Below are 9,883 nucleotides of genomic sequence, written 5' to 3' on the forward strand. Positions count from 1 at the left end.
GCGACAAAATGGGATGTATTGAACCGGCGGCATTTTTTTTTTTCAAGTCGAGTTTATCTGGTGAGACGCCAGCATTTCTTCGCGTGTTTTTGAATTTGGAGTAACGTGTTTCATCCCCACGTGAATGTCACCATGGAAGCACGTCAGTGAGCCAAGAATCCAAATCCGTACTCATTTGAAAGAGTGGGATGGACATCTTTCTCTCCACTTAGCTGTTTGGCTACATTTAGGCCCCAGGACACTTAAGAATATTACCCGGATTTAAGATAATCCTTAGGGGATTTGGGTTCCATTAAAAAGTTGGAGCCTGGGATAGATGTAATCCTGATTCCTCATTTAATCAACCATCAAGGGAAATCGGGGCACACACCAGCACCCTGAAATAGCAGACAATTGGACTTCATTTAGCTTGGGATTCATTTCAACAAAGAGGAAGCGCATTTGAAATCACTGGGTAATAGTTCAGGGAGTTTGAAGAGATGCCCCTTTTCCTTCCAGGCTGATACAAATATATATTCTTTTGGCAGAACTCCAGAAGCGTGTGCACTCTTTAAGGCACCCTGGCAGTGCCATGGTTAAAGCACACATCTGTGCAAAAGGAAGATGGGGCATTAACAAGGCATTAACAGCCCTTCTTCCCCCCTGGTGTCAAAGGAGGGTTAGAGGGGACTGAATGTTCACTGTTGCTGAGAAGAACAAGGCCACTCACTGCTCTGCCAGCAGTGGAGGTTATAAGGGAGAGAGAGCTGTTTCTGCAAAGTCCTAGTTTGGGAAACCCTATGGGGGCGTAGTACTCACAATGGGCTGGAATCGATTCCAGGGCACGCCACCACCACCACAATCACATGATCAAATTCCTGAACCTCAGCCTCACTTTCCCCATCTGCCAAAATAATGAGAGAGCCATTGTTCTCTCATAACTTTGTCAGAATGAGGTGACCCAGGAAAAGCCAGTCATACGCTACAGCTCCTAGTGAGGGTTCATAGACCTGGGAGTTGCCAAAATAAGCCAGCTGTCAACCTATTAGCCGTCTGGTCTGTTCTGACCATCGTCCCAAAGATGAGTGAGGGTGTGAACCAGGACCGGGAAAAGAAAAAGCTGAGTTACTGTCCTCACGCTGCTACTTACTAACTACGTGAACTTAAACGTAACAGTCTCTAATCCAAGTACTCACAGGCTCCCCGCTGTGTAGCCTGCTCACTCCCGTCAAGTCAAAACTGACTCGTAGCAATTCTGTGGGACACGGGCGAATGGCCCCCGTGAGTACCCAAGACTGTTGCTGTTTACATAAGCAGAACAGAAGCGCCACGTTTCTGCTGCCAAAGAAAATGGTCAACTCAGAGACCTCAATCCAGAGAAGCCGCTTTCCAGAATGACAGGTGAAGCAGGATATTTTCCGATGGAGGGAAACTCAGAGGATTTGTCATCAGCAAGCCTCCCAATGGGAATTCTCTAAGCAAAAATCATAGAAATATAAAACAAGGATTCTTGGAGCAGCAGGGAAGAAGAAAGACTGCAAAAGGAAAATACAGGTATATACACGACCTTTTCCTTTCTTTCTTGAGTTTTCAAAGTCATGTTTGATGGTGAGGCAAAAATGACAACGCTGATGTGGTGCTATCGGTAGATCAAAGGACATGCTTACGACAAACACTTAAGAAATGGGGTAGAGTCAGGGAGAGTAGAAGAAGGTGAGTTTCTACAGGTCACTCGCATCAGTAAAACGTTTTACACCCATCGACTGAAAAGTTATCTGAATGTCAGTAATACGTCGGACGGCCACTAGAAGAGGCTACGCTATTGTTGTGTACTATTGAGTCAATTCCAACTCACAGGAGCACGATATGACCAAGTAGAACTGCCCGATAGAATGTCCTAGGCTGTAATCCTCCTTGGGGGACAGACAACAGAAAAGTGGGTGAAGGGAGACATTGGCCAGTATAAGACATGAAAAAATAATAATAATTTATAAATTATCAAGGGTTCATGAGGGAGAGAGGGCGGGGAATGAAGGGGGAAATGAGGAGCTGACACCAAGGGCTCAAGTAGAAAGAAAATGTTTTCAGAATGATGGTGGCAATAAATGTACAAATGTGCTTGACACGATGGATGGATGGATGGATTGTGATAGAGTTGTACGAGCCCCCAAAAAGGTAATGAACAATACCAGCCCCTTAAAAGCAAGGGTGGGAAAACGGCTTCATGTACTTTGGAACGTTGTCAAGAAAGACCCCTCACTGCCATCGAGTCGGCGCCAAATCATAGTGACCCTACAGGACGGCGTAGAACTGTCTCTATGAGTTTCTGAGACTGTAACGGTTTATGGGAGTCAAAAACCCCTTCTTTCCTGCAGAGAGGCTGGTGGTTTCAAACTTTGGACCTTGAGGAGCACAGCTGAATGAGTAACAACTATGCCCGCAAGGCCCCTCAAGAGAGATCAGTCCCTGGAAAAAGACCTCGTGCTCAGTAAAGTAGAGAGGCAGAGAAAAAGAGGTAGAGCCTCAAAAGACGGATTGACACAGTGGCTGCAACAATGGCGTAAACAAGTGAACACCAGTGAAACACACAAGCATCAAATTGACTCCATCGGTGGGAAGAGATGAAAGAGAAGCTCAATATCACCCGTCAAAACAAGACCAGAGGTGGACTGTGGAATAGATCATCAAATGCTCAAATGTCAGTTCAGGTTAAAACTGAAGCAAATTAAGACATGTCCACAGGAACCAAAATACAAACTCGAATTTTATTTAGAGACCCTCCTGAATTTAGAGACCATCTCGAGAACAGGTTTGATCAATGAGCACTCATGACTAAGCTGTTGGGTGACATCGAGAACAGCATACATGAAGAAAGCAAAAAGTCAGTAAATGTCAGGAATCTTTTTTCCTAAATACCTAAGTGTATGTCAGAAGAAACTTTGAAGCTTGCTCATGAATGAAGAGTAGATAGAAAAAATGCAAGAAATGATGAAGCAGAAGAATTGAATGGAAAATTCCGAAAGGTACCTCGAAAAAATAAAGTAACATAGTACAAAGAAGTATAAGAAGACTTGGAGTTGGAAAGCCATAAAAGGAAGAATACAGTCAGTGTGTTAGTCTAGGTACTTTAGAGAAACAAATCCACAGAAACTCATGTATAAGAGAAACTTTTATATAAAGGTTAAGTGTGCATCAAGAAAACATCCCAACCCAGTGCTGCCCAAGCTCACAAGTCCAACATTAACCCATTAACCCATATGTCCCACGGCAATCCACAAAGTCCTCCTCCATCTCACAAAACAGACTGCAGGAGGAAAGCTGAGTCAGTGAATGTGTAAGCATCTCAGCACTGGCAGGGGTCTCCACACGGCTGCTCCAGCACCCAGGGCTGCATCGGGGTAGATCCATGTGGCTTCTCCTTGGGGATGTCTTGCAGGAAGTGAGCCTTGAAAGCTGAAGCGGGGAACTGCTGAGGCAGCTGCACCCTGGTGCGACCATCACAAAGCAAGAGACCCAAGAACTCAAAAGGCAAGGCTTTCTGAGCCACTTATCCCTCCACCCTTCAATTAACCCCACATGTGTTTATCGGCCAGATTGGCACAATAAATCAACTGCCTCAGTCAATATATCTCAAACTGAAAAAATTAAGGGGAAAAATCAAATCTGGAGTTTCAGTGTGGAAGAATTCTATGGCAAAGTATTGGATGATGCAGGAAGCATCAAAAGAAGATGGAAGGAACACAGAGTCACTGTACCATAAAGATCTGGTTCGTGTTTAGCCATTTCAAGAGGTAGCATGTGATCCAGAACCAATGATACTGAGAAAAAAAAAACCCTCAATCTGCATGACAAGCATCAGCATAAACAGAGCTCCAGGAATTAAGGGACTACAAATGGAAATGTTCGAACAAACAGATGCAGCATTACAAACATTACCGAATCTCCACCAAAAAATTTGGAAGACAGCTAATTGACCAACCAACTGGAAGAGACCCATATTTGTCACCATTCCAAAGAAAGGTGATCTAGCAGAGGGAAGAATTCATATCATCAATATCACATGCAAGTAAAAGTTTGCTAAAGATCATTCAACAACAGTTGCAGCAGCCCATTGACAGGGAGCTGCCAGAAATTCTAGTGGGATTAAGAAGAGGGCGTGAGATGTGGGATATCACTGCTGACATCAGGTGGCTCTTGGCTCAAAGCAGAGAATACCAGTGAGATAGTTAACATTTATTGTGCCAACATAGCCAATGAACACAAGTAGGATTAATTGAAGGGCGAAGAGATAAATGGCTCGGTGAACCTCGCCTCTTTTGTCTCTTGCTCTTGATCATTGGACCAGTGTGCGGCTGCCTTGCTTGTTCTGTGCCTCCATTTGCAAGATACACTACCTGTGGGACACCTAACCCATGGACTGTGTTGCTGTAATTTGAGGTTCCTTCAAGACCTGCCTTGCCACATTATTGGAATTTACATCTCTTGAGCTGGAGACTGTCGGACCCTGTCATCTGGCTGACTGTTGGTCACCTGCCTTGCTGTTTGCTGCCTATGGCCAGATAACCTGAATTACTCTACAGAGGACTACCTGGCGGCCCTCAAGACTTGAAGGACTGCCAGTGTCTCACAACTGTCTCAGGGGAGTGAGTTGCACCGAGCCATTTGTACTGCTTTATAGATTAATTAACTGTTTATTTCTTGTGTTATATCCATCTATCTATATAAATATATATAAAATTATTAGCATTCTGGTTTTGTTTCTCTAGAGAACCCTGTTTAGCATAATCAGAAAGATGTCTACTCATGTATGGACTGTAACGAACTATGAATAACATTGGAACCTATACATGAACCACCAAGAGGCTGTTGTTCACACAAAACAAGGGAATACCAGATGGTTAAAAATAAGAAAAGGTATGCATCGGGGTTGTGTCCTTTCACCATCCTTATTTAATTGTAGGCTGAGCAAATAACTCAAGAAACTGTACTACCTGAAGAAGCCTATGGCAACGGGGTTGGAGGACGTCCCTTAACAATCTGTGATATGCCGATGGCACAACCTTGCTTGCTTAAAGTGAGGACGACGTGAGATGCCTGCTAATAAAGATCAAAGACCGCAACCTTCCGTGTGGATTCCAGCCCAGGGGAAAGAAAGCCCAAATCCTCACCACTGGACCCACAGATTAACGGAGAAAAGATCGAAGCTGTCAAAGATTCCATCGTACTTGAATCGTCAATCAATGCTCATGGAAGCAGCAGCTAAAAAATCAAGCGATGCTTTACATTGGGCGAATCTGCTGCACAAGACCTCTTCCATATATCGAAGAGCAAGAATGTCACTGTGAGTACTCGGGGACACCTGACCCAAGACATGGGCTTTTCAAATGCGTGTGGAAGTTGAACAATGAATAAGGAAGACCAAAGTTTGATGCATTTTAGTTGTGGTGTTGGCAAAGAATATTGAAAGTACCATGGACTGTCAGAAGAACAAACAAAGCTGTCCTGGAAGAAATACAGCCAGAATGCTTCCTTAGAAATGACGATTGCAAGACTTCATGTCCTTTGCACCTGTAATCAGGAGCGAACCCTGGAAACAGCTATCGTGCTTGGTAAAGCAGAGGTTCAGCAAAAAGAGGAAGACCCTCAATGAAATCATTGAAACATTGGCTGTAACAGTGAGCTCAAATATAACAATTGTGAGGCTGGCACAGGACTGAACAGTGTTTCATCCTGCTGGACAGAGTTGCTGTCCATTGGACGTTACTCAACAACCATGAACCTTCTTGTCTTATAGATTGTTGTGTTGGTCTGGGTTGTCTAGGGAAACAAAACCAATGACACTCATCTATGAATAAGAAAGAACTTTATATCAAGAAGTCATTGTATTACAGTATCGCTTCTCGGCCTTTTGGCTAAGATCAAGTGTAGTATCTGTTCTTATCCGTTTAAAATCTGATATGTCCTCTAGTGGAGGACAATGTATTAAATGGATTTTTGGAGCAGGGAGATCATAGACCGGTGGATGCAGAGCCACATGGTTCTAAAGGTGATGGAAATATGGCTGAGCGCCAACAGCTCCCAGATTGACTCCCAGTGTTAGCAGCACACATGGGACCACCCCTGGAAGCAAGCTTGCTCCGTCCACTCTACGCATCCACCTGGTATTGCAGTACTTCCAGGAATGATACACCCCCTTCAGTGGGGGGAGGGGGGAGAGTGATTTTATATCATGAAGCCAGCCCAGCCCAGTCCAGCTCAAGTCCTTGTGCCTGATGCTAGCCAGAGCCCTGTTCAGACTCACGCACCTGCAGGCTGATGAAACAGAAAGGTAAAGCAGGAAACAGGGAGATCATAGACCGGTGGATGCAGAGCCACATGGATCCAAAGGTGATGGAAATATGGCTGAGCGCTAACAGCTCCCAGATTGACTCCCGGTGTTAGCAGCTCACATGAGACCACCCCTGGAAGCAGATCCAGAAACCTGGAAAGCAGGGAGGGTGAAGGGCCAGAGATGAGTTCCCAGTATCTCTCTTAGAAAAAGGCCCCACCCCCAGGGAGGCATCATCAGGCTGTGACCTGACTGATAGATTGGACCACGCCCCTACACTCTCCCAACAGGTTCAAGTTGACATAAAATCTAATGGCCACAATTGTTTCAAGGATCAAATGGCTCTGTGTCACTTTCATCTTTTGCATACTGCCACCTAGCTTAGGGTCAGCCTGGAGTTGGTATTCCACAAATGTCTGTAGAATAAACAATAGTCATGGGAAATATTTGTAAGTTGGAAGCCATTAATTAACTGGTCATGGTGTAGTGGATTACAAGTTAGCCTGCTACCCTCAAGGTCAGCGGTTAGAAACCACCAGCTGCTCCTCAGAAACTCACAGGGGCAGTTCGAGTGCATCCTATAGGGTTACTATAGGATACACCATAGGGCAGTGGGTTTTTTATTTTGCCTTTTTAGTTTAGTAAATCCTTTACCTAGGCCAGGTATTTTCCCCCAACCTCCACCCCCCAAAAAATAGTCTTCAATGATAGCAAATGTGCTTTGAGAGGAGATTTTTGGCATTGATCATTTTTGCCACCAGTCTCTTCATTAAATGAATATGGGTTGTTGTTTTTACTGTTGTTGCAGGATTGTGTAGGTATTAGAATTTACCTAGGGTGCCTTTAACTTGTGGTCCTCCCTTCCTGTGCCTTGATCATTTGTGCTGACCTCCCCCTTATTGGATATTGCCTCCCCTTCACCCCAGTTAATAGGTATCTCCTCTAGTTAGTGATTTGCCCTCCCTGCCCCTCCCACCCCTGGTTGCCATCAAAGAATGTTTTTTTCTGTGTGAAAATGTATATGAATTATTGAGTGGAAAATTGATTTCCTCTGTAAACCTTCACCCAAATCACAATAAGAGGTTTTATTTTTTTAAAGAAATTAAATAATTACATGACTATGGAAATGGCCTAGCAATGTATTACTTCTCTATATGGTAGAATTTCAACTCAGAGCAGATTTGCTTTATGCCAAATTGTAGGGCAGTAAAAGTCGGTCTTTGAGAACATCCTAGCATTTAGTAACGTAGCTTATTTGCCAGATTTCTAGGCCATGGATTCAAGTTACTCTGAGAAAACAAGTGTTATCTAGTTATAAGTTAATTAATAATATAAATGCTCAATCCCTTAACTGACTCCTCTGCAGACAGATGGTTCAGAAGTCAGAATTTTTCATATTCATGGCATATCCCTCTCTATATATAGATATATGTGTGTGTTTATATATATAAACAATATATATATATTTCCTAGGACTTCCATAACAAAATACACCAATTAGGGGGCTTCTGAGAATAGGAGTTTATTGTCTCACAGTTCAGTAAGCCAAACATCCAAATCAGCGTGTCGGCCAAGCCAGCCTCCTTGCAGTCTCTAGGGGAATATCCTTTTGTGTCTCTCCTGGTTTCCGGAAGCTCTGGGGCCTGCCTTGAGAGTCCGTAGCTGGTCAGTGCAGTGCATCTTCACATGGTCATCTTTCCCCATGTGGGTCTCTCAGTGTCCGTTCTCTCTTCTAAAATGCCACTCACAGGAGACTGAGACTCACTCAGCTGATGACCGCTTCAAAGACCGCATATCCGACCAGGTCACAGACACAGGCATGGGGTTAGAACTTCAGCATATTTTGAAGGGACACGATTCTGTTCATAATAGTTACTTAATGCCTAGTAAAGTTCAGGGCAGTACCCTGGAATTAAATACAATAGGATTTCTGAATAAACCCATGGAGCCCTGGTGGCGTAGTGGTTATGCATTGGGCTACTAACTGCAACGTCTGAAGTTCAAAACCAAAAGCCATTTCAAGGGAGAAAGACAGGGCTTCTACTCCTGTAGAGAGTTACAGTTTCAGAAATCCACCAGGGCAGTTCCACTCTGTCCTATAGGGTTACTGTGAGATGCCATCAACTCAATGGCAGTGTGTGTGTGTGTGTGTGTGTGTGTGTGTGTGTGTGTGTAAATGTGTGTATACATTCATTCTTAATGGAGTAAAGATGATAGTTCTTGAATATTGATCTACCTTTTAAAATAGTCTATATAAAAGCAGTTTCATCATGTTTTTTATTTTTTATTTTTATTTTATTTATTTTTTATTTATTTTTAGTTTCATATTTTTTCTTCTTTTCTTTTTTAACCTGAAATTTCTCACGCCTTGGATTTAAACCAGACAAGTCATTTGCTATAACCTGCTGCCCGACCCTTTCATGATTCACCGTTGCACGTATAGTGATCACCTACATTTTCCATTTCTGGAGCTGATGCTGTTGGGTAAGTAATGGTCTGCTAACTACGTGATGCATGTTTCAGACCCTTGCTCCATGGGAGCAAGATGAGGCTCTCTGCTCCCGTTAAAACTCACAGTCTTGGAAACCCTCTACAGGGTCGCCGTGAGTTGAAATCAACTGATGGCAGTGGTGGCTTAGGGAGTTGGTGGGAAATCCGTATCCCACTTTTAGTAAGTGCTGCCATCTGGTGGAAGCCTGTATAACTGTGTAAATCTGCAGAAACTGGCTTCATCTCACGCACCTCTAACCAGCGACCTCCCTCAGGACATATGTGTCCCACTAATTATATCAAAGTCCATATTACCTACATTTATTTTTCATCTCATCCAAAATGCCTCCCATTGCTGAAAGCACATGGTCTCAATAAAACCTTCAAAGCACACAATAATTCAGTCTTGGATGGGTAATTCATCTACTCTCTACTCGTGTGTATGGCCAGGCAGTCACTACACCTCCTTTGCTTAAAAACACCTATGAAGGAAGAACCCAGGCCTCTAAGTGGCAAGCCGCTGTGCTACTGGGCAACTTTAATGACTAAAATCAAATCCACCTCCTCTGAGCCTTTTACCCTTTGGTCTTAACTCTGCCTTAGCTAGGAGGAAACAAATATTCTACCTCCCCTCCCATGTGACAGCTAGTCAAATATTTGAAGTAGCAGTCCCATATCACATCATTAGCCTCTGTTCGTTCTAACTTCTCTACATGAAAGCTTCCTCTTTCCTCACATCCTGACCACCATGCCAAGTTGAAGTGTATCATTGTCTGAATTAAAATGAGACATCTAGAACCTGATAGCTGCTCAGCCCAGAACACAGGGGACGCACTATCTTCCTCTCAGCTTATATTCTAGTTCCCTTCGCGCTGTCAAAAAATTATACGATCTTTTTATGCCGCAGAACACTGCTCATTTTGAATTATAGTCGATTCATGCCACCCACTTTCTCACAGGACTTGATATCACAATTCAGGAATCTCCCTGGAATTAGACTGTTTCACTTAAATAAAAGCCTTTGGATTAGTCCTTGTTGGTTCTACTGTGCTGATTCTGACATCCATATTTGGTTTTGAACCTTGC

The 9,883-nt window shown here is 43.6% G+C and overlaps 1 pseudogene; it reads left to right on the forward strand.

Moving 5' to 3' along the window:
- Positions 1-5,871: 5,871 nt before the first annotated feature.
- On the forward strand, positions 5,872-5,991 carry LOC115871731 (annotated as a pseudogene).
- Positions 5,992-9,883: the final 3,892 nt, after the last annotated feature.

Source organism: Echinops telfairi, unplaced genomic scaffold (genome assembly GCF_000313985.2).
Source record: "Echinops telfairi isolate 266 unplaced genomic scaffold, ASM31398v2 ScPeMD7_7400;HRSCAF=8409, whole genome shotgun sequence".
Classification (NCBI taxonomy): domain Eukaryota; kingdom Metazoa; phylum Chordata; class Mammalia; order Afrosoricida; family Tenrecidae; genus Echinops; species Echinops telfairi.